This window comes from Anolis carolinensis, chromosome 3 (genome assembly GCF_035594765.1).
Source record: "Anolis carolinensis isolate JA03-04 chromosome 3, rAnoCar3.1.pri, whole genome shotgun sequence".
Classification (NCBI taxonomy): Eukaryota; Metazoa; Chordata; class Lepidosauria; order Squamata; family Dactyloidae; genus Anolis; species Anolis carolinensis.
This window is the reverse complement of record NC_085843.1, coordinates 90852678-90878725: the sequence shown is the minus strand read 5'-3', so window position 1 is coordinate 90878725 and position 26048 is coordinate 90852678. Positions and strand designations below refer to the sequence as shown.

Sequence of the window (26048 nt, the reverse complement as noted above, 5' to 3'; positions counted from 1 at the left end):
TAACTCAACAGGAGTGAGAGGAGAGAAGGACAGTGGAATCTTGCTGTTCCCAGTAGGCTCGGGGCCCATCCAGACAGGGCCCATAAGCCAGGAGCTCCCGTGGTTTTACTGGAGGTGTTCAAACGATGTCTCCAGTAAAACTGAATTAATTTGAGACAAAGCAGGAAAACCCTGCTTTGTCCCAAATTAATTTGATACTACATTAGACCCAGGTCTTCCTGAAAGACCCATGGAGTATGGGCCCTGTGTGAACTAACCTCTTGGTAGTGCTGGAACTACTGAGGGGTCGGACCACATAGCCCAATTTGATTCTTCAGGCCGTGTGGGTCTGGAGAAGAAAAGAACCCCCCTCTCTCCAACCCCCCCCCCCCAAAAAAAAACCTTTAATTTTTTTTAAAAAAACTTACCCAGGCCCAATTATGCCTTTTGGTATGGTTTTTGGAACATACCAATGTAAAGCTAAGAGATGGGGGGCAAATCGCTCTCCCCTCCCATGTCTTAGTGCTACATTAGTATGTTCCAAAAACCATGCTGAAAGGCATAATGGGGGTCAGGTAAGTTCTTTTAATTTCAAGGGCTTATTATGGGGTTTCTTGGGTGGACATTGAATCTGTGGATAAGAGGGTCATACTTCAGTTGCTATAATAAATGTATTTGGTAGTCTTATAGTTGTTACTTATTAAGGAAACAGCATCTATCCCTTAAATATAAAGACTGTTGACACCTTGACTGTAATAATGAGCTCAAATTGTTAAGATTGCATAAAAATTCAGAAGGAGATAATAGACATAACTGAAAAGATTGTGCAAAGACACAAAACATATAGTGTAGTGAGGAAAGAATGCAATAAGGACATTATCACACAAGGCTCCTAAAACAGGTTCTGTCATTTTAAATCATCTTGCTTGAGACTGGAATACAACTGGCAAATTCCTGTTACTATCACACCAATACTTTTTTAAAAACATTTTCAGAAAACTCAAAACATTCAGTTCACTGTGGCTGCTGGGATTTATCTCCTCCCAACTCAAGCATTCCCTCTCTTTGTTCATACCCCATGATTTTTTTCCAGAACTCCAAGAGTTCACAATTTCACAAAACCAGATTTTTTGCACTGTGAAAGCTGTACATTTCTGTCTGTATTTTTAACATATGTACAGTCCTACAGACATAAAATATTAATTAAAATATGTACAGTCCTACAAAGACTTAAAATATGAATTAAAAATAAAGAAAATGGGAGCAGAACCTAAATGGGGGGTCCCTGGGGAAAGGCATGGCTGATTAGCTAGAATTCAGAACATAAACCTCACACACTACAAACCTAAACTGGAGATCTGACTTTGTGGTATCCAGGATTAGACATTCTTGTTTTTGGAAATGCAAGAGAAAAATAAGATTTTTGAACTTCATATATGTTTTTTTCAGAGGCTTAGAAAAAAAATGCCCTATACTACATTACTGGGTTAATTAGAAGGAAAAATGAGATGTGAATGGGAAAGGCCATATGCTCAGATATCTTATCAAAGACAATTGCTAATTTCATATCCCTATCTCCAACAGTACATTTCCCTTACCTTGTCCATAGTTTTGTTTTTTAATTATCCCTTTTTTTTAGAAATCTGCTCATTGCTACATAGGTACAGCCTGTTTTCAGTCTCCTAACACTGGTCTTTAGATGTTACTTTTCTGAGTTTGCAAAGAAGTGCAGGAGCTCTAATGGAAATCATCAATCTGAAGAGGCCTTACAGTGCCCAGCCTTCCACTTGAGGCTCATTTTGATAATATGAGTGTAGGATAATTGCACTTTTCCAGCAGAATCTCAAGAAAGAAAACCCCTTCAAATTCATCCTTCACCACCTTTATGTGCAACAAGGCAACTGCAAAGTAAGTGGGCACCACAGATGAAGTGGAACATTCAGCAACCTGGAAGCAAGGAGCTAAGGCATGGGCAGCAAGGCTTCAAATAATAATAGAAATGTTTACAAGAGCAGGTCCAGTTTCATTTGTGAAATGTCGAGGATTTAGGAGCACTCTGTGAAAATGAATTGATGGTTACTATGTATATGGCTATACATATGTATCAATCAACCGTTTTCCTTGTGTCAAGCACAATAAAAGCTGGCCTGTTCAGGGCAAGTGATGGTGACAATATTATGACAGCTGCTCTCTCCACAGTGGTTGAGTGTAATAGCAGGAGGACTGAGGACCCTTTTGCACAAGGAATGTATCACATGAAGCCATAGCAGTCATACTATCATTAATAGTGGATACACACTGAGTTGAGCACCTTCAATACTGCACCTCTCTTCAATCATGGCATTTGTCATGTTTTGCCAAGGTCCTGTCTAGCATGGCATAAAGTTTACACAAATTAAGGGCCAACCAAATTCAAGGATTCAGTAACAGGAAAGCTCAATTATTAAGTCCTTTAAAATTCCACTAAAAAAACATAAATGCAAACCTCAACCAGAGTGGGATGAGCTGAATAGCCTGCATTCAAAAGCCAGGAATACTTTAAACAAATAGGAGTCAGACTTCAAAAGACAAACTTTGAGGATTGTTAGTCAACCTCAAACATCAGGGTTTCTTGTAACTGAAGTCAAGGTCACAGTCCAAAACCACAAACGGGAATCGGGGGCCAAATATAATACGCCAAGAAATCAGTCCAGAAGTCAGAGCCAAGGATTCAAGATACAAACGGGCCAAAACAGGATTACAGGAACCAAGGTGAGAGTCAAGAAGTCAGGAATATTAGGAGTTGGGGGCATTGTGATACCAGCCACAGATGCAGGCGAAATGTCAGGAGAAAATGCTGATAGAGCATGTTCATACAGCCCAGAAACCATGCAACAGCCCAGCAATTCTGACCGTGAAAACCTTTGACAATAATATTAGGAGTTCTTCGAGACAAATCAAGGGGCAGCAGAGACAGTGGCCAAAAGAAGGATACAATGAAGCCGCAAGTCAGAAATGCTAAGAAACCTTGAAGCCAAACCAAAAGGTGACAGAGTTAGGAGCCAAAGCTAGAATGCCATTGTTCTTTACTACCAAGAGCCAATCTCTTTCAAGCCCAATGCTGTCCTCCAAGAGGAGGTCAGATTAATCTCTTCCGAACTTGCTCCAAATACTGTACTGGAGAATGTCCGCTTCTGCTGAAGGCTTGCCTTCACAATAGCAGAGCCAGGCCAGATAAACTGGTGCCTTAAAGATAAGCTGAGCTGGACCAGATAGCCTGCAGACCATAGCACATTGCACTGCTTCAACAATTCGTGATCCTGCAATCATATTTCTGCATACCCTCATAACCACACCTTCCGACACCACCACTGTTCCATATTCTTTTATTTTACAGAAAATGTAAAATTCCAGACAAAGGGGTAAATATAACATAAAATATATAAGAAAAGAAAAATGAACAGCTTTGGAATAGTGAAGGGGAGAGGAGAAGAATCCTGCCACCCCACATCACTTTACTGCTGGCATGCCAGAACAGAAACAGATCCCTCGTCTGAGTATGATGGACTTTCAAGTGTAGTGTCTCGGCAGTGGATACGTAGGTGACTGTAGAGCCTTATTCTTGACCCACATATTCTTCCACAGTGAGGACATTGGCTTCCAGCTGGAAGGCAGTCCCAGTTAGTATAGAACTGGGCAGTACTCCTAGTACATGGAAGTGTTTTTCTTTCTGTGCGAGAGTGACAATTTTAAATGCCTATTTAAAGCACAAATCATGCATTTTTAATATAAATCATAACTCTTTCTATATATTCACTTTCATTTAGAGCAGTATTACCTGGCATACTGTTTTTTGTTACTTGCATTTTATTTCTCCCACATTCGATAAACCAGTTCTCCAGTCTTAAATTCTCATGTTGTTATTCAGAGCTTGTCACCCCACAAGTTGGACTGATTGATACTGACTATAGGTAATGTCTTCAGCCTGGCCATCACCACAATGAAGGCCTTGACAGTTTCCATGACCCTCATTTCCCCATCCCCACCTCCCCATCATTCTCACTTTAGTTTTACTCCCTTCTGTTCTGCTCCTTGAGCAAAATAGTGCACTGGCCAGTCAAAACAAGACAGTAGGGATATAAGTCTGATAACCTTGTTGGCTTAAGGATCAGACATTCTAAGAAGTAGAGGAGTATGATATGGGAAAATAAAAGGATTGCAGTATTTGACAATGGACTTTCAGCTTAAGTCTTTGAGACTGGAAAATTTCATGGCTTCTTTGAAAAAACAATGTCAGATTCAAGGACATTTAAACAAAATAATATTAAAATCATTCAAAAAGACCCCCCTCCCCCCGCAAAAAAAGTTTAATAACTGAAGAAGATGTATTGGAACACTTAATAGGATCTGGAGCAGTGATTTTTAGCAATTGTGATTCATGCCCCATATTACTAAATGGCAGCCATGTGAGATAGATAGATAGATAGATAGATAGATAGATAGATAGATAGATAGATAGATAGATAGATAGATATAATCTGTTTAAGTACCTTTTCCGCTGCCACCATATAGGAGGTTGATAGATTGATATGGATGAACAGGTCAAGACATACAAGATTTACAATATCAATTATTGTACAAATATTTTAAACAAATTAAATAAATACAAGAATGCCCATCATCATCCCAGTGTGACACCATACAAAATGATGGGAAGTTCAATGTGGCTTACTCTCAGGTTAGCATATAAAGAATTATATTCTAAATATATGATTATTTGTGGTAAATGATATATAGCTATTGCCAGATATTTGGAGTCGAAAAAAGAAGAAAGGGAAAAGAGATAACAAGGCTAAATCCAGTGTAATATGTCCATATACTCTCAATTAATTAATTAATTTTTTATTGATAAATTAAAGTGTAAGTGACATGTACTTTTAAGTTATTCCAGTTTCCTGTATGCAATGGCCAGGACAGTGGAAGTTGGGAACAAGTTTATATCTTGCTGGGCTACTAAACAAAATGCTGCCTACATGCAAGTCTGTAAATAAAAGTACTGGAATCATAGTTTATTTTATGAGAGCCAAATATTCAAGGAAGGATTTTAGAAGATTCCTGGAGAGAACAACATTCTCTATGACATGTGATGAACATGTGTCATAGAATCATAGAGTTAGAAGAGACCACATGGGCCATCCAGTCCAACCCCATGCCATGCAGGAAAAGCACATTCAAAGTACCCCTTACAGATGGCCATCCAGCCTCTGTTTAAAAGCCTCCAAGGAAGGAGCTTCCACCCCACTCCTAGGCTTAGAGTTACACTTTTAAACAGCTCTCATAGGATGGTCTTCCTAATGTTCAGGTGGAATCTTCTTTCCTGTAATCTGAACCCATTGTTCCAAGTCCTAGTCCCCTGGGCAGCAAAAAGCAAGCCTGCTCTCTCTTCCTTATGATAGCCTTTCAAATATTTAAACGTGGTTATCATGTCTCCTCTCAACCTTCTTTTCTGCAGGCTAAACATCCCCAGCTTTTTAATCAACTCCTCATAGGGCATGATCTCCAGATCTTGAATCATTTTAATCACCCTTCTCTGGACATGTTCCAGCTTGTCAATATCTCTCTTAAATTGTGGTGCCCAGAACTGGATGCAGTATTCCAGGTGAGTTGTGACCAAAACAGAATAGAGGGGCACCATGACTTCCCTTGATCTAGACCAGGGGTCCCCAAACTAAGGCCCAGGGGCCACATGCGGCCCATTGAAGCCATTTATCTGGCCCTCGTGGCAGCGGCTCCCTCCTCCGTTGAAGAAGGTGTGTGTGGTGCAAGGGAGGCACATGCCTTTCCCACTTCCTCCTTTGCCTGGTGCACATCTTCCAAAGCTTTGTTTGTTTATAATGATATTTAAATTATTATTTAATTAATAATTATTAAAGGATGCTTTGCTAGTGCTTTTGGTGCACAAAGGCAGAAGTGGGTTGAACTAAATGGCCCAAGGGGTTGAACTAAATGGTCCAACCCTCTTTATTATTTTTATTATGATTGTGGTTATGATTAACGTTGAGGCTGTATTTGTTCCCATTTTGTTTTTTCACTTCAAAATAAGGTATGTGCAGTGTGCATAGGAATTTGCTCATAGTTTTTTTAAAAAACTATAGTCCGGCCCTCCAACGGTCTGAAGAACCGTGAACTGGCCCCCTGTTTAAAAAGGTTGGGGACCCCTGATCTAGACACTATGCCCCTTCTGATGCAGCCTAAAATCCCATTTGGGTTTTTGGGTTTTGGTTTTTTTTGGGGGGGGGTTGGTTTTGGTTTTTTTGGGGGGGTTTTTTGGGGTTTTTTTGCTGCTGCTGCTGCTGCTTCACACTGTTGGCCCATGTTCAACTTGTTGTCAGATTACTGCTACTTTTCTTTGTCTGAGGCTTATTCTCAATATTTTTTATTACAACAAATTGTAAAATTGTAAAATGACAGGCAAACATTTAAAATGATTGAACCCAAGTCATCAAATTACAATTAAATTTAACCTAGCAGGCGAAATAGACTAACCACAATGACCTGGACTGAAATTCTGCACTGGGAGATGCACCCATCTTGCCATTGAAATCTCACAGCCATTTCCAAGGGACTGGAGAGCATGGTGGTGAGTAACGATAAATCCTCTATTGGACACATAGCTGGAGAAACATCCATGGGACTCTGTTAGGATCCTGTGATAACTGCCTGTATCTTTGTTGGAAGGAACTGCAAGGTTTCAAAGGTAGGCGCTGATCATTGCAATCTTCTATCTGAATTGGAATCAGGCTTACAACATCATGATTACAGAATGGAATACCAAGCCTGATTTTGCCATTAAATATCCCCCACCAAAAAAATGCTCACAGAAAATCATCTCATTGACAACAGAATGCAATTCAATTATTCATTCTACATTTTGCCATTTGGAATACTTAAGAAGTGCTTCTTTATCTGTTCTTTCAAAACTGTGTCACTAGAGCACTGATTATGTGCAGAAAATAAAGGCTCAGGAATCATAGAATCATAGAGTTGGAAAAGACCACAAGGACCTTACAGTCCAATCTGCTACTATGCAGGACGCAAAACCAAAGCACCCTGAAAGATAGCAATCAAGCCTCAGCTTTAAAAACTCCAGAAACAAAGACACTACTGCACTCTGAGCCAGTATGTTCCACTGACAAACAGCTCTAACTGTTAGGAAGTTCTTCCAAGTGTTTAGGTGGAATCTCTTTTCCTTCAATTTGAATCAATTTCTCCAAGTCCTAGGACCTCATCACATGGATGAGGTCCAGTGGGTTGATTTGCCATCCTCTGTGTTGAATCAGTGGCACAGTGGGGCAATACCAGTGCCCCACGCCCCACTTCTCCCACAGTGATTCTTCCTCATCCCTAATGGGGAAGTGTCACAACACAGCTTCCCCCTGAACTGGCCCAGAACATGGGAAGACTTCTGTGTTCCAAGGGAAACATCCTACCACACTTATAGGATGCTTCCTCCATGGAGCCCCACCAGAAGTTGCCGTACATCATGTGATAGCATCTGGTGGAGTCTGAGGAGGAAGCACCCTGGCAGCGTGCTAAGACACTAAATTCTCCTCATGTGCACCCTGGTCTGCATTGCCTTGGAAACACTTTATTTGAGACACTGCCAGGTTGAAAAGGCATATATTTAGAGGATGGCATCGTAAAATGTAACTACAACAATATAGGATCTTAGCTGTCTATTTTCTTCACACCAAGATCCCTCTTAACATCATGTTTCACAGCTTCATCACTCTCTAACCTCTCTAAATCCAATGTTGCATGGCATATCATTATATAATGTTGACATTACAAGGATATTTCTTAATATATCTTACATTCACAAAATTACAAAAAAGGTTTGTGATCTATATAGTTCCATATCTTTCTCAGTGTACATGAATAACCTTGTTTTAATTTGCTTCACATTCTATTTTGCATTGTCTTGCATTACAACTATGCTGAGGGAATATTTTCATTTGGTTATTTGCAGATGCTTTAAAGGTATTTTCTGCAGAATAGTCCATTCCTGATCCAAATAACCTACTTCATTTTTTTTCCAGTCAGAGAAGACTAAATGCCTATAAAATTGCTCCTTTAACAGTTTCCATTTTGATTTAATACAAGTAAGTTCTTTTTGATGCGAGTTTCTTGCTCAAGGTGAAGCCTTGAGTAAAATGTGATCTGGTCTTTGTTTAATGGACTAGATTAGTTAATTAACATCTTAATGAATGTCAGATGAAACAACATTTTTATTTTTAGCCTTGAGCTCAGGGTTGCTTCACTATGTCACTTACAATGTCAAACTGGCTGTCTGAATGCACCTAAGTCCTTGAAAGTGCGGGCAAGCACTAATATCTGAAGGAAAATGAAATAAAAACTCCTCATTTACTGCTTTCTTTTGGTAAAGGGATGAGTTGTAGCTGTGTAGGACTGTACAAGATAGCCATCTGTGTTCATATTTCTATTGCTAGTATTCATTTCTTTTTAAAAAAATGAACTGTCTATTTCATGAATATAGAGATTAAAATGTCAAAAGTTATGACAAAAAGATATTTAATATTAATGTAAACTTGGCAGATTGTGATACAGAGGGGCCATGGCTTAAAAGGTTTTAAATACTTTCTGTGTTTCCTTACAGGTGTATACGAAGACCCTTTTTTAAAAATATTTTAGCACATATAAGGTAAAGCAATAACAATACTAGTTATTTTCATTATACATACAACTGTTTTCTTTCAACCTAAAAAAGGGCTGTAGTTTAAGATACATTTTTCCATCTATCCCTCCCTTCCTGCTTCCTCTCTCCGAGTTATCAACTCATAAATCTATTGCTTATTAATCAACATAGATAATGTCTTTCAATAGTGACATGTTGTTAGTATAATAATCTCAATTTTCTATAATCGTTTTTCCAAAAATGTTCTTGATTCAAAAAAGGCATAAGTCCCCTCTTCATAGAATAATAGGATCATAGATTTGAAAGAGACCACAAGAGCTATCCAGTCCAACCCTTTGTCATGCAGGAAAAGCACAATTAAAGCACCCTCCAACAGTATTGATTTGAGTAATATAAAAACTAAATGGTTCCCAAGTGATTCCAAAGGTATAATGTCTTATTTTATTTATTTATTTATTTGTTTGTTTATTTATTTACAGTATTTATAGTCTGCCCTTCTCACCCCAAAGGGGACGCAGGGCAGATCACATTGCACACACATAAGGCAAACATTCAATGCCATAACATAGAACAGAGACAGAGACAAACGCAGGCACGGGCTGGCCTCGAACTCATGACCTCTTGGTCAGAGTGATTTGTTGCAGGTGGCTGCTAACCAGCCCGGCCTTATTTCCCCTCTTGCTGCTCACACTTGGTAGATCTATAGCTCTTTCAAAGATTCCTCTTTTGACAAATGCGCTGGAATGGGAAGCACTGCTGCTAAAACAGCTATTCTTAACCATTTTTGTTCCATGGACCCTTTGCCAACCAGGTGAAAACCACAGACTCCTTCTCAGAATGTAGCAGATAGTTTTGTGACACTCAACATTGGCATGACTTTAAATAAATTTTAATTTGTACACATGGAATTTGGAATTGGGTCTAACATCTACGATAATTTCAAAGCATGGAAGAGCATAAATGATTTGTCATAGTATGTAGCAACTGTAATGAGATATGAATTGAATACTACTTTAATTTATTGCATACATTCATAAGTAAAGAAAATGTTAGATTTCAATTAGAGTACAGAGAAAATAAAGATAATAAACTGATTTGTTTCCATTCAACTTCATGGAGCCCTGGTTAAGAACCCATGTACTAGAACAGCGATTGCACCTGTTATCAATTGCTAAATGGTTGGCTTACATTTTTAAAAGATGAAAATAATGAACAAAACGAATCTATCATTGAAAGGAAAAACTGCCACAGTTTTTGATGCAAACGCCAGAGTGTCTTCTTTTAAGAAGAAACTTATGTGTTGCTAGGAGTGTGTGGAAAAGGAAGATAGTGATTGCTTCCCTCTTATAAAATCCTTCTTGAATGAAAATAATATCAATATTCAAGAAAAAAATACAGAAAAATATTCAGGTGCATCTCAAAGCTTTGAAAGGCTTGTTTGAACATTATTTTCTGACAGCTCAAGAGAAGGTGCTTGATGACTTTAAATGAGTACTGAATGTGTTCAAGGTGAACCAAAAAAAAATCCAGTTTAAACTTAGTAGAATACAAGGCCCTCATAGGCTTGACATCTCTCACAAACTAAAAATTGTGTTTCAAAATCAAAGTCTTGGTTGCGTTTACAAGATTAATTCAAATGCAAAGTAAAGTTAGTATTGCTGCCTTTCTCAACTACATATCCCTGTGAAGTGGGATTCTCCACCTACAAAGGTACCAAAACAGAATACAGAAACCACTTAAATGTAATACCAGACATTCACCTGCAATTATCATCAATTGAACTTAAAATAAAGAAACTGTGCAAAAAGCACAATCACAGGTGTCTCATTAAAAGTTTATACATTGTTATGTCTTTATTTAGACCTACTGTTCACTACAGTGTACTCTAGTTCTGTTGTTTGTAATGCAAATGGTTTGATTATTGAACTTCTGAAGAATTATTTTGGCCAAGTTGACAATATTGTGTGTATTGGTGATAGCTGAGAATACATTGAGATATTATGGTAAATTTCAAAGTTTTTAAAATCCAATTTCATTGCATGGACATTGTGCAATTGTTTCTATGTCTCTTTACTTTACATTACCTTCCTGTCTATTCCCCCTTCCTCCCCCTGTAACACTACTCCTAGACACCATTAACTTGTAGGACATAGGATAGGCCTAAGGGGCTCTACCAGAGAAATGGATTCTAAAAAGGGTTCCATGAGTCAAAAAGGTTGGGAACTACTGCTTTAGAATATTTAGGACACAGCAGATTTTGCTTTTTGTTTTGCTAAGAGCAAACTACTAAGTCTCAATTATTTTTAGTTAACAGGCATTTCAGTTAATTTCTTACTGTTTTTATCACCATTTCCTCCCTTATTTTTCATCATGCTGCTCTATTAAAGGTTTTTTTCTGGTTTTTGTTTTGCCTTGTTTTTTTGTGCTCTCTTTCTCTCTTTGAATTTCTGCATGGCCATCAATGATGATAGTGGCAAGAAAATGTGTTTTGTGGTCATTGGGTGATAATTCATTTTGGTGATTGCATCTCTGGCTGACTTCCTTACTTTGCGTTTTTCTATTTTTTTTTTCTGAGAAACACTGTGATTATTCAGAAGTAAAATAATCTGCGTCCTGGAAATCTAGTTGTGTAGGTGACCTATGCCCATATGTGGACTGGAAATCCTGCCTGGTCAGACCTTCATGATTACATTTGTACTCTGGTGACATTTGTTCTTCCATCACACATATTCATAGAAGACTTGATAATATTTGGAAAAATATACAATTTTGTTGTCTGTTTTGAATGTTAAATACCATGACACAAAGCTGTACGATCCATTTGTTATAGTCAGAAAGCAACTGGGCTGTTCAAGCTGCTATATCCCACTTTCTTTCTCAGTAGACCAGCATTCCTTTTGTTGATATTTTCTCCAATTTCTTTACCCTATTTGCAGCCTTATTGATCCAATGGGGTCATGACTCTCAAGAGAACAGCCAAGCTTGTGCTTATTGCCATTTATACCAAATAAGAAACATGATAGATCTGGTTTTCTTCCCTCTGCTTTTTAGGAGGGTTAGACTGAATATTTAAACCCGCTTATTTTATTTACTTTTGGGCATGAATTCAAAAAATTTAAAAAAATAATTTAATGACATTTTTGGAAAGTTGGGGGAAATAGCATAGAAACAGGGAGGCATTTCTTTAGTTTCACAGTTGTACAATTAAATTCTAGTAACATCATTAGGAACACTTCCACTTTGTGTTTCCTTTTTTAAAAAATGTGGTAAAATTCAATATTTCAGTGGGTCCTTGATTAGAATGTTAGTGAATATTATGAGTAGACCTTCTACAGTGTTAGGGATAAAGACTTTGCGTGAGTTCTATAATTTCAAGTGTAATATACATATTGCTAAGATGTTATAGTACTGGTAGCATGCAGTGTACTGTTTGGTGCCAAATTGATGGTATCCAGGTTGTGCCATCCCAAAAATGGATCATCTTGGCTTATAGTTTGTTTGTGTGTGTGTGTGTATCTATATTATGTTTGCCCTTCTTTTTTATAAGCAGGCATCTGAATGCTGATGTGATTTGTAAACAGAAATAAGTTATTGTGTCAGGATTTTTCTATCCTACATGGGGAAACAGAGTTGTAAAAATCCTGCATTGGCAAGAACTCAGGATTTGTAAATAGCATGCTCTTGATGGCTATTTATTTGTATAATTGAACAGAGGATCACTTTTATCAGCTCCAGCAATTTTAGTCATTCTGGAAGGGGACAGAGTCCAAAGATTCCTTTTCCCCCTTCATTTTGATCAGAGATAACTGTGATGAGCCTCATTCCTGAATTAAGCTTTCACACATACACCAAGCAATGAATCAGTTGATAAACAAGAAATCTGTCATGAGCTCCAGATAAAAGTTTATTGTTGTGTAGCCTTATTTACCAAAGCAAGAAAAATGCATAAGAACATCAGCAAGTGATCAAGGACAGATGATGGTGATGGTTATGGTGATGGTGGTGGTGGTGGTGGTAAGAACAATGATTTTACTCCCAACCCGGTGCCATGAGGGTTCCCCCCCTCCCCAGTTACCAACATTGTTCAGGCCTTTTTCTGTAACTAAAGAGAAAAAAAAGAATTAAATAATCTTAAGATTTTAGTTCATTATTTGTACTGAATAAAATTATCAGTTGCCTCTCTGAGTTCTCTGTGTTAAGCCATCAGAAAAGATGCAAAGTGCAGTTCTGAAGGTTAAAAATGACTAAGGTACATTATGAGTCACAAGGCTGAAGGAAGAAAGAACAATGCAATTGTTTGAAAAGGCACTGCCTAGAGTGAGTGGTTTTTATAGAAAAACAGATTAAAATGGATTTCTGCTATAACTGAGACTTTAGCTGCAAATGCCTGTTTATTTCATGGCTGACACTAAACCAAAGGCATTCCTTACTCTGAGATTGCCAAAGTCTGGTGGCTAATTAACTGACCTTCCTTGTTGCCATATCCTGTACCTTCAACTACAGAAGGTGCTAAGTAAATAATTTATATGATATGACAATGGTAACCAGACTATGAACTAGTAGCCAGTTTTAAGACCTCAGCTAATGACCTCATCAGGCAGGCTATTTGGCCCATTCTATGCGGCTTGTTCTCCCCTTTCAGGATGGAGCCCATTACGTGATACACATGTACTTCCAGTCGGGCTCCATCTAGAAAAAGGAGAACCTTACCAGCAATGGGGGGAAGACAGGAAGTGATGCTTCTCCCCATGGGATCAAGGGAAAAGCAAGTTGAACGATGTAAGGCTTGGAGCAATGACTTCTCCACATCCACCACAAGGAACCCATGAGTTTGCCATGATGTGTGGCAAATCCATGGACCTTTGTGATGAGGTCTATAGAATAGGGATGTAACTTATGCTAATTCAGTTCATTAAAAAGCAATTAGTAATTTTAGCAGTTTTCTTCCTCCTGCAACTCAATCTTTGAAAAATTTCAATTTTTTCAGACTATTTGCAGTTAAGGTATATTTTATGCAAAATTCCCTCCCCACAAATCAATGTACAATTTTTGTGCAGAACAAGTCCATTCCAAAGATCAGCTCACAACATGCATTGATATATAAACATTATATGATTGGATAAACCACTCCCATACCTGTCTGGGTGACCATTTATTTATTTATTTATTTATTTCTATCCCACCTTTTTCACCCAAAGGAACTCAAGGCGGCTTACAGATATATTATCTGAGGCATTTCCTGACTTTCTAAGGTACAGCAGATAGCTATTAGAAAGCAACAATTTCAGTGAAAATAAAATAATTTTTAGCCTTTTTTAAATTTTACTTTTAGATGCTGAACATTTTAAATATATTTAAATACTCCAAATCTCAATGTTTTCAACAGAAGGGTACTCATAGCATGTTAATTATCTCAGTAATAATGAAATAATCTTTACACATTTTTTTCTGTCCTGGGCGCGCGCTCTCTCTCTCTCTCTCATATATATATATATATATATATATATATATATATATATATATCTCTGTAAGCTGAAAGTTTAAAAGTAAATCTCCTTCTGAGTAAATAATTAGTTCTTATTTTAAAATAAGGTAAACATGGCACAATCAAGCAAAGTAGAGCACTTCCAATTCTTGATTTTAGATTTTCAAATCTTGGTTTTAGAACTATTGAATTCCATTTCCCAGTAAAGCATAAAAACTTTCCCAGGAAACAAAGTCCAACAGTGCCTACTTTGATACAGGACATTGTCCTTCGTTTCAAATACCACATTTGTTAATCTTACTCTACATGTAAAACGTGACAGAGGCAATCAGAGCAACATGGCAGGCATGAAGCAAGAAGCCCACCGGCACTGGTAGGAAAGAATTCATTCTCCCCAGGGCTTGCAAGGGGGAGAAAGGCCACTTATGTAACTATTAGAAGCAGCAATGGGGTGGGTAAATAAATACATTTTTTTTCCCTGAGAAACAGCAAGTCCGCAATAAGCGTACCGTGAAGTAGTGGGGACACACTGTACAATTCTAAAGGTTTCTCAATCATGTCTTTCTTCAGGAGGAAATTGAATAATATGTTGGAAATGTAGATTTTATAATAGTTATAATACAAGTTAGCTGGCATTGCCCCTCCTGACGTGCGACGGGAAGTTGCTGCTAACAGTGAGAGAGAAAAGGTCGAACATTGTGAAAGCCACCCACTGCATGGCTATCACCCTCCTCCCACCAGACTCAAATCAAGGAAGGGCTTCATGAGAACCACCACTCCTCTTGATGTTCCTCCAGCAACAGCAAGGGTGTCTCTCTGGGCAGCTAAACCTGGCAATTCTAACTGGATGGCCCCCCAAGAGGGTCTTCCTCCAGGGGCAAACCAAGAATGGGCAACTTGGAAGTCCCTGAACAGACTCAGAAGTGGAGTGGGCAGATCAAAAGACAACCTGGCAAGGTGGCACTACCTGGAGGAATCCTCCACCTTGTGTGACTGTGGAGCTGAACAAACAACTCAGCATATGTATGCTTGCCCACAATGCCCTGCCTCATGCACGGAGGAGGAGTTGTTTAAAGCTACAGACAATGCGGTTGCTGTTGCCCGCTTTTGGTCCAAAACTATTTAGTTGCTTGTGATTTCTTTTCTTTTTTATTTCCATTATTTGAAATGTATTTGTTGTACAATGCTTTTGACACGAAATAAATAAATAAATAATAGTCAAACTTTCCATTTTGAACATGAAATCCCCATGTTCAAATATTTATTTATTTATTTATTTACAACATTTATACCCCGCCCTTCTCATCAAATATGGGGACTCAGGGTGGCTTACAATATAAAACACATATATAAACAGTTACAATAACATTTCAATTCAATTTAAAAATTTGATTACATTAAAACATTCATAAACACACATATAAATATACATTTAGGTGCATTTCGAGTTCAAAACCGGGTCTGTCACTTATATCCTAGAACATATGTTGTAGTTGATGCTGCATCTATTGTCTGAAAGCCTGGTCCCACAGACAAGTCTTAACTCTTTCATGGAAGGATAGGAGAGAGGGAGCCTGCCTGACTTCACTTAAGAGGGCGTTCTATAGGCAGGGGGCCACCACTGAAAAGGCTCTGTCTCTCGTTCCCACCAGCCGTACCTGTGAGGCTGGTGGGACCAAAAGCAGGGCCTCCCCTGAGGATCTTAAACTACATGGTGGGTCATAGCGGGAGACACGTTCAGACAAGTAAGCTGGGCCAGAACCGTTTAGAACTTTATAGGCTAAAGTCAGCACTTTGAATTGTGCTTGGTAGCTAATTGGCAGCCAGTGGAGCTGATGTAACAGAGGAGTAGTACGCTCCCTGTACGCCGCTCCGGTTATCAACCTAGCTGCCTCCCATTGGACTAGTTGAAGCTACTGAACAGTCTTCAGTGCAGCCCCATGTAGAGTGTGTTGCAATTGTCTAAACGGGATGTAACAAGAGTGTGGACCACCGTAACCAGGTCCAGCTTCCCAAGGTACAGGCGCAGCTGGCGCACAGGTTTTAACTGTTGGAAGGCTCCCCTAGCCACCGCTGAAACCTGGGGTTCCATGCTCAGCAATGAGTGTAGGATCACCCCCAAGCTGCGAACCTGTGCCTTCAGGGGGGGGTGTGACCCCATCCAGCACAGGTTGTAACCCAATACCCTGTTCGACCTTATGACTGCCCAGGAGGGCCTCTGTCTTGTCTGGGTTCAATTTCATTTTGTTAGCACTCATCCAGTCCGACACAGCTGTCAAGCACCAGTTCAGGACCTGGACAGCCTCCTTAGTGACAGGTGGGAAGGAGTGACGGAGTTTGACATCATCTGTGTACAGATGACACCGTACTCTGAAACTCCTGATGATCTCTCCCAGCGGCTTCATGTAGATATTAAATAACATAGGGGATAGTATTGACCGCTGCGGGGCCCCACAAGACAATGGTTGCAGGCCTGAGCAGGTGTCCCCCAATAACACCATCTGGGACCGACCCTCCAGGAATGAGTGGAGCCACTGCAAAACAGTACCTCCAAGCCCCATCCCCCCCGAGGCGTCCCAGAAGGATACCATGGTCAATGGTATCGAATGCCACTGTGAGGTCCAGCAGAACCAGCAGGGACACACTCCCCCTGTCCAGTTCCCGGCGTAGATCACCTACTAAGGCAACCAAGGCTGTCTCGGTACCATGTCCTGGCCTAAAGCTAGACTGTGCCAGATCTAGAAAATCAGTGTCTTCCAAGAATCTCTGGAGTTGCGAGGCAACCACATGTTCCATGACCTTGCCCAAGTAGGGGAGATTGGAAATAGGCCAAAAGTTTGTTATGGCATAAGCTTTTGTGGACAGTGTCTACTTCATAATGAGCCAATATGGCATAATTGTGTGAGCATTGGACTACACTTCTGGATACCAGGGTATGAATTACTGCTCAAACGTGGAACCCCCTGGGTGATCTTGGGCAAGTCACACTGTCTAAGCCTCAGAGAAAGGCAAAGGCATACCCTATCCGAAGACCCCCACCACCACCACCACCACCACCAAGTCTGTGATAATATCACCATAGGTCAGAAATTACTTGAAGGTGCACAACAGCACCGTCCTGAATTGCAAAGATTCTCTTCATTCCTGGATTCTTCTCATTTGTGTTTCTTGATACTTGAGAAAGACATTTTTCAAACACTTCCAATATTATTTCAATTCCTAACTTAGAATGATTTGGGCTGTGCATTTTCATGCCAAATGATATGCATTCCTCTGCTGCTTTCCAGTGGTATGTTAACTAAGAATAATATTTCAAAGGATTCAATAATGCTGAATTGACAGTGAGATGTGGCAACTAAAAATATGATTCTAGGCTGCATCAATAGGAGTATAGTGTCTAGATCAAGGGAAGCCATTGTCTCACTCTATTCTGCCTTGGTCAGACCTCACTTGGCTCAATTCTGGGCATTATAATTCAAGGATATTGACAAATACAAATGAGAAGAAAGTAACCAAAATAGAAACTTCCCAATAGTAAGAGTTGTGTGACAGTGGAATATGCTGCCTGGTAGAGTCTCCTTCTTTGGAGATGTTTAAATAAAGGCTAAATGACCATCTGTCAGGAGTGCTTTCAATTCTGTGATTCTAAGGAGGGAATGTGAAAAATGTGAAATGTAACGTGTGTTGGGAATTCCCTATTGTCCACTTGTAAAGATAATTATGATGTAATTCCTTCAGCCATAATCTTTAGAACTGAGGAAGGAATGGTGATTTATATCTTATTTAAACAATAGCTAATGTTCCTTCAGGTGATGTGCCTCCCACTGAAATAAGTGTTTTAAAAGGATGCCTTAACTCTGCTTCATTAAAAGGGCCTTGAGGGCAAATGACCTCAGAGAGAGTGGTGCCTTAAGAAAGGTGCCTTAACCCTGCTTCAGTGGAAGGGTCCTGACGGTAAACAACCCCAGGGAAAGTAGTGTCTCAAAAAGGATGCCTGTTTTAAAAAGTGTGCTGGTGTCCTTGAAATAGGAGGATAAATTAAGTGGATGGTTGAATTAGAAGCCAGAGGAGGCAAGCTTGTGTGATGGGATGAGTAAATTATTTGTCTTCTCTAAAGCTGGAACCCCATGAAGCACTATGAAACTCCACCAAAAGCCATTTTCCCCACTTTCCCTCGTTTTCCCCAGCTCTGTCTGATGAAGTCCAGAGATATATATAAGAAACATACTTATCTCTACCTACATTTTAGGTTGCAGTCCTATGAGCTGGCAAGAAATCCCAATGGATTCATGTTATTAAGTTTGGAATAGACTGTTATAGGCCTGCAAAGTTGTCATAAAGTCTCAACAATAACAAAAAATGATTAATGCTTTATAAGTGAGAACCAGGGAGGCAAGCATTTGATTTTATTGCAGCTGCATACACCCTTTTTCAAGTTTTGTATAAATTTGTACTTTCTGTTGAATAGCTACAGTCAAAAATTGAGGCATCTTGTTTTTCTCCTACATACAAAGTGTAGTTATTACAAAAAATAAAACATTGCTCTTAATAGTTTATTCTTTTGCAAGCTATACTTGCAGCAGCAAAAGTTGGCAATGAGCAACACAATTTAGTCTATACATCAGTAAAAAAGTAAGGAAAAGGAAGTGTGTGTGTGTGTGTGTGTGTGTGTGTTTCTCTGTTGGGCTGCATCTGGTTTGTGTCAGAATGAATCTTGTTCATCTTGGTTTCAAGGTTTCTATTCTGTGTGTATTTAAACCAAGGTCAAGCAGTAAGCAGTGCAGAGACCTTGAAGGTGTCATTGACAAGGAATCTATTAGCTTTATAGCTACAACACTAATTATTCAACATTTATAGAAAGGAATAGGTGGCTATACCATGAGATGCCTATTCTCATTGTACCTGGACCCCAGCACACAAACATTTCAATAAACCAGTGGAGTGAGAGCCTGTTTGTGTGTAAGAGTTCACATAGACATACGTATTTGTGTACACAAAATTCAACAGGTGTATAAAGAAAAACCATATGAAAAGGCGGAGTAAATGTGTGTGTAATTAGCAAGGCAAGGCTTTCATGTTTAAAATCAAAGCATTTCTCATAAGTGTATAGTTCTGAGCCTTTTCTTCACAGGATAGCCATGCAGTTTTCTTTGCCAAAAAACCCCAACGCATTTAGAGTATAAACCCTAATGAATAATGCATCCATGTTTCACCAACTCTTTCATAATTGTGGATGTTTATTGCAATGAGGAGGAATTCCTCATTATAGAGTGATTAGCTTCAGAAGAATCTTTGCTAATTCTATAGGTCAAAAGCAAAAGAAACTGACAGAAAACAAATCTGAATGATTTCTGTGCTATAATACATATTTTTTTAAAAAAAAATCCAAAAACTTGTCGAAAGCTTTCACGGCCAGAATCACTGGAATGTTGCATGATTTCCGGACTGTATGTCCATGTTCTAGCAACACTTTCTCCTGGCATTTTGCCTGTATCTATGGCTGGCATTTTCAGAAGATGGATGCCAGTCAAAGATGCAGACAAAACATCAGGAGAAAATGCTGCTAGAACACGGCCACACAAAACTGTTTTTTGCCAAGAGTGTTATAAAAAAAACTTTAGATAACAAGTGCATGTTCTTCATATGATAAAACAGAAATTCTCTTTTAATGCTTGTAAAGTGAAAATGTCCAAATATAAAAAGAGGTCTAGACACTGAAGGGATAGATTACGCAATGCAACAAATAAATCATTAAAGTCAGTTGTATTTAGGTAGCTGTGTTATAAATTAACTATCTAAATAGATTTTTGGATGTCAGACAGACCACATGCAGAATTCACTGAAAAAGAGATTGTCACTACAAGCCTGCCCCTTATCAGTTGCTCCCCCCCCTCCCTAGGAGCATGATATCTCTGTTTCTTTTATTTGTAGCCTAGTAGCAAATCAGAAAATTATTTAGCAGTTGGGACCTAACCTTCAAAATTCAAATCATTTAAAAACCCTGTTTGTTCTACAAACAATTGCCCAAAAGAGTCTAAATTTTTGGTGAGTATTGGAGAACAAAAGGCTAAAACAAACTTATTCATATTTGCCCAGCATAATGCCAGTGCTTGAGATAACTTAGGGAACATTGCTGAATAATATCACAATACAGATATGGTATAGGTTGTAAATTAATCAATGAAAATAAATCCCATGCATCCAGTCACCAAAGTGTTACAGAACACGTTATACACTGTGCAGGTGGCACTAACACCAATTTTAACTTTTTTATACTATCTTGACTGGCTAACAAAGATTCATATTTTCCAATCACCTTCAAGATGTTTTTGATTAATATTGGCCATTTTTCCTTCTGCATTAACCCAGTGGCTCCCAATGAACAGGTAACCTTGTCACAATTATCCAAACTTTGAAAATGCAGTTTGTTTGATCTAATATTAGACTCAAACCACATAATAATAATAATAATAATAATAATAATAATAATAATAATAATAAAACTTTATTTATACCCCGCCACCATCTCCCCAACGGGGACTCGGGGCGGCTTACATGGGGCCATGCCCAAAACAATACAATGTAAACAGCATATAAAAGAACAGCACAACACAATACAATAAGCAATACAGTAAATAATATCCATTACAAAATAAAACAAGGAGACAATAAAAACAAGGGCAGACCACATGAACATTAAGTTAAAACTCGGGGTGAGAAAGACATAAAAATAAAAACCACAGCGAACAGGGTCATAAGGGAGTGGGGTATTCTGGAGGATAGATATTAGAGGGAGCAACGGAAAAGAAATATAAAATGGTTACTCTCCAAAAGCACAGCGAAAGAGCCATGTTTTCAAGTCTTTCTTGAAGGCTGCTAGTGTGGGGGCTTGCCTAATCTCCGCGGGCAGAGAATTCCACAATCGGGGGGCCACAGCAGAAAAGGCCCTCTCCCTTGTTCCCACAAGGCGGGTCTGGGATATCGGGAGTGGGGACAGGAGAGCTTCCCCTGATGAACGAAGGGATCGTGTAGGCTTGTGATAGGAGATACGGTCACGAAGGTAGGTGGGTCCCAAACCGTTTAGGGCTTTATATGTGATGGTATACACCTTGAATTGGGACCGGAAAATAAAAGGCAGCCAGTGGAGCTCCTTGAACAGGGGAGTAGATCTCTCCCTGTAACTCGCCCCCGTAATTAATCTGGCAGCCGAGCGCTGGATCAATTGTAGTTTCCGGGCCGTCTTCAAGGGAAGCCCCACGTAGAGCGCATTACAGTAGTCCAGTCTAGAGGTAACTAAGGCATGCACCACCGTGGTCAAGTCAGACTTCACGAGGTATGGTCGCAGCTGGCGCACAAGCTTGAGTTGTGCGAAGGCCCTCCTGGCTACCGCCGACACCTGCGCCTCAAGCGTCAGCGCTGAGTCCAGGAGGACCCCCAAACTGCGGACCTGTGATTTCAGGGGGAGTGCGACCCCGTCCAGCACAGGTTGCCACCCAATACACATAAGCCTGTCAGTGAAAGAAATTAATTGGAGCTTAGAATGAACAAGTTATGGTACTAGAATCTATATATATAAATGAGTGATGGCACCACGGCGACCAACAAAACAACAAAACTACAGGCCCCCAACCTCAAAATTTATCAACACAACCCATCATCCACGTCTCTAGGTTTATACAACAAAAAGAAAAGAAAAATAAAGTCCTAATTAGAGGGAAAGGAATAATTGTTTTTATCCAGTTGCTGCCAGTTAGAGGACTAATCTCTGCCCACTTGGTCTCCTAGCAACCAACTCAGCCCAGGGGACAGGCAGACTTAGGCCTCAGGCCTCTTCCACAGATTATCTAATTTGCACTGGCAGTGTAGACTCAAGGCCCTTCCACACAGTTATATAACCCATTTATAATCTTATATTATCTGCTTTGCACTGGATTATCTTGACTCCACACTACCATATAATCCACTTCAGTGTGCATTTTATACAGCTGTGAAGAAGGGGCCTCATATAATCCAGTTCTAAGAAGATAATATAAGATTATCAATATACAGTAGAGTCTCACTTATCCAACATAAACAGGCCGGCAGGATAAGTGAATATGTTGGATAATAAGAAGGGATTCAGGAAAAGCCGATTAAACATCAAATTAGGTAATCGTTATACAAATTAAGCACCAAAACATCATATTATACAACAAATTTGACAGAAAAAGTAGTTCCATGCGCAGTAATGCTATGTAGTAGTTACAGTAGAGTCTCACTTATCCAACACTCGCTTATCCAACATTCTGGATTATCCAATGCATTTTTGTAGTCAATGTTTTCAATATATCGTGATATTTTGGTGCTAAATTCATAAATACAGTAATGACTACATAGCATTACTGCGTATTGAACTACTTTTTCTGCCAAATTTGTTGTCTAACATGATGTTTTGGTGCTTCATTTGTAAAATCATAACCTAATTTGATGTTTCATAGCTTTTCCTTAATGCTGTGATGTCTCATGGGCCTCAGAGTTCTGACCCTAGCGCCATCATGGACAATGAAGATGGCAACATGGGTTTTTTGCCGTCTCCGCAGGAGACGGAGTCATTCCAGATGCCGGTTGTTGACCATTCTTGCCAAGAACCCATTAAAATGGACCTTGGACAAGTTTTTCCCAGCGCCTCTCCTCCCTTTGCGAGAAAAGAGTCCTATGCTGCGAGTCGGGGACAAAAAGGAAAAGCAAGGAAAAGCACCAGATTAGCAGCCAGGCAGAACGTTAATTAGCCAAGTTTCTCTTGGGAATTTGCAGGGAGGAACGCAGCTGCAGGAAGATGTGTTTCGTTTCTCTTTCCCTTGGGAAAGGAAGCTCTGGACACCTGCTTTGCAGGAAGATTAAACTTCCTTAAAAGTTTCCCGCACCGAGGAATCCGTGCAGAGTCAACAGATCAGCTTCAGGATTAACTTCGGTTCCAGCCTAGTGTGGACTGCGTTTTAAGTCTGCAACTCCAGTTTCCTTGCCTTGCCTTGCCTTGCCTTGTCAAGTTTTCATGAACTATCTCGTCGTGTTTCCAGCCTTGGATCTTGTCTCAAGTATCTAGCCTTGTCTCCAGTTCTTGCTTTGGACTTACTTTGAACTTTAAAAATACTTTGGACGTTTCCCCACTCTACTGCTTGGAAGTAGAGTGTGTTTCGGTTTTGGGATTACAACTTTGAACTCTAATATTATATATTGGACAATATATTTCTGGACTATATTTGACCTTCTCTGAAAGGTCTATTGCTGGACTACATTTTCTACTTATTTTTGTTCTACTATAATATTTCTTTAATAAAGATATTAGATTGTATTTGGCCTCCGTGTTTGGTTCTTAGTGCTCCGCTGCCTGGGCGTGACAAATGCCTCCTTATTATCCAACATATTTGCTTATCCAACATTCTGCTGGCCTGTTTATGTTGGATAAGTGAGACTCTACTGTACTGTATTTACAAATTTACCACTAAAATATCACAATGAATTTAAAACTGACTACAAAAACATTGCTTATGAAAAGGCAAACTGTGTTGGATAATCCAGAACATTGGATAAGCGAATGTTGGATAAGTGAGATTCTACTTTAATATGAAATAATTACTGGAATAGAATAATGCAGAACAATATAATCTCTAAAACCAGGACAGTAAATAAAGAGCAACACTCTGAAAGCAGGGAAATTGGAAATTCCACAAAGGAAACAATCAGGGCCAGCTAACACCTCCCAACAAAAGATTCTTCCAGAAAGGAAGCTGAGAAGGGAGTGAAGCACTGTGTATTACCAAAGTCATTATTATTACTATCATTACTATGATGATGATGATGATGATTATTATTATTATTATTGTGTTGCGGTCAACCGTGAAAATGAATACAATCTGGCTCCAAGTATTCAAAAACACTAAAATCAGAATATATAAAAATTAATGTGGTATAATAAAACAGAACAATACAATCTCTAAAATCAGAACACTAAATAAAGAACAACACTATGAAAATGGGAATTCCACACAGGAAACAATCAGGGCCAGCTAACACCTCCCAACAAAGTATTCCCATCATCAAAGTCTGGTAAATCCTCTGTTTTCTCAGGGCCACAGACAATAGAAGCACATAAAATATCACAAAGAACACTACTCTGAAAACAAGGGAATTCCAGACAGGAAACAATCAGGGCCAGCTAACACCTCCTAACAAAAAATTCACTCAGGGAGGAAACAGCCAGGCTTTAAAGCTGCAAGGCCATTACATCCTAATCATTTTCCCTAATTGCAGCATTCATACTTGCCTCCAACAGACAAAAAAAACTTCTGGACCGAAAGGCCGCAGGTTTGAATTGGGTGACCAGAGTGAACCCTCACTGTTAGCCCCAGCTTCTGCCAACCCAGAAGTTCAAAAACATGCAAATGTGAGTACATCAATAGCTACTGCTCCGGCGGGAAGGTAACGCCGCTACATGCAGTAATCCCACATGACCTTGGAGAAGTCTACGGACAACGCCGGCTCTTCGGCTTAGAAATGGAGATGAGCACCAACCCCCAGAGTCAGACACGACTGGACTTAATGTCTGGGGAAAACCTTTACCCTTTACCTTAACTACCACCAATTCCTCAATACTTTATTTCCCATACCACCATACTTCGCCACAGCAATGCGTGGCTGGGCACAGCTAGTCTTTTTATAAATCTTTATAGGGAGCAAAATCCAGTGAAGTGTTGATATTGTTAATCCCTACAATATTTCTCAACCTATACATTAAATGTAATTTAAAAAGTATATCTCAACAAAGGAAAGAAAGAACCCAGCATATACCTCCAATGTTTTAAACCAATAAAACTTTTTTTAAAGTTGCTATCCCAGAAGTTCTGACTTCTGAGAGAAATGGGATACCAGAATGTAACTATATATAAATATGAAAATAATAACAAACAGGAACACTTAAAAATATGATGTCACAACTTTGTGTATGACAATATCTGAAACAGCAAGCTAGATCTTACTTTGGCCATGTACTCAATTATTTTTTCAGGGCATCCTTTTCATATTATGAACACATTCAAAAGTTATTTAAAGAGCAGGAAAATGCTCAGCGTTAAGACAATAATAACAATAATAATAATAATAATAATAAGTTTTATTTATACCCCGCCCCTCTCTCCAAAGGGACTCGGGGCGGCTTACAACAAGTAATAATACAAAACTATGAGCGTACCTGATAAATAACAATAAAAATAACTAAATGATCATTTAGTGCAATTTAAAATACCATAAATATTAATAAGGAACAGTTTAAAAACTATTTGTCCTGTACAACCAATCTAAAAGCTAAAATTCACAACAGAGCAATTTAAACTAATAGTCTTATAAAAACAATCCCAGTATATATCACCATTTAACCAGCCATTCCTGTGTCTGATGGTTTCCAATGTAGTCTAGCCATTCTCAAAGATCATTCCAGGGTTGGGGGGCTACTATTGAGAAGGCCCTCTCAATCGTGCCCACCAACCTCGCTTGTGAGGGAGGTGGGATCAAGAGGAGAGCCTCCCCTCCTCCCAATGAATCAAAAGACAGATCCTTCAAAACCATTACTGCCTGTCAGGTGTCTGATAGTAGGACATATATGTAAGATCAATTAATATTTTATGACTTGAGAAAATGGTTTAAAAAGAAATTGTGAAAGGTAAAACAATGTTAAAATAATTGGGGGGGGGGGGGGAGTGGTACTCAATTTCTTCCAACTGCAGAATTTGGGGAAATGTAGTTTGGGAAGGCAAGGACCTCTGTAGGTGAGAATTCAAAAGGCACTGCCCTAAACTACATTTCCCCAAATTCTGCAATTGGAAGAAATGCCCAATTTAAAGCCTTGGCATAATA

General features: G+C 39.2%; 1 long non-coding RNA gene across 1 annotated transcript in view; it reads left to right on the top strand.

The window, feature by feature from the left end:
- Positions 1-6409: 6409 nt before the first annotated feature.
- The window catches only part of LOC134297497 (uncharacterized), a 33715-nt gene continuing 14076 nt past the window's right edge, over positions 6410-26048 (top strand). Inside the window, exons 1-2 of the long non-coding RNA XR_010004257.1 lie at positions 6410-6598; positions 8636-8680. This is a non-coding gene — a long non-coding RNA (uncharacterized LOC134297497). The remainder of the gene's footprint in view (positions 6599-8635; positions 8681-26048) is intronic.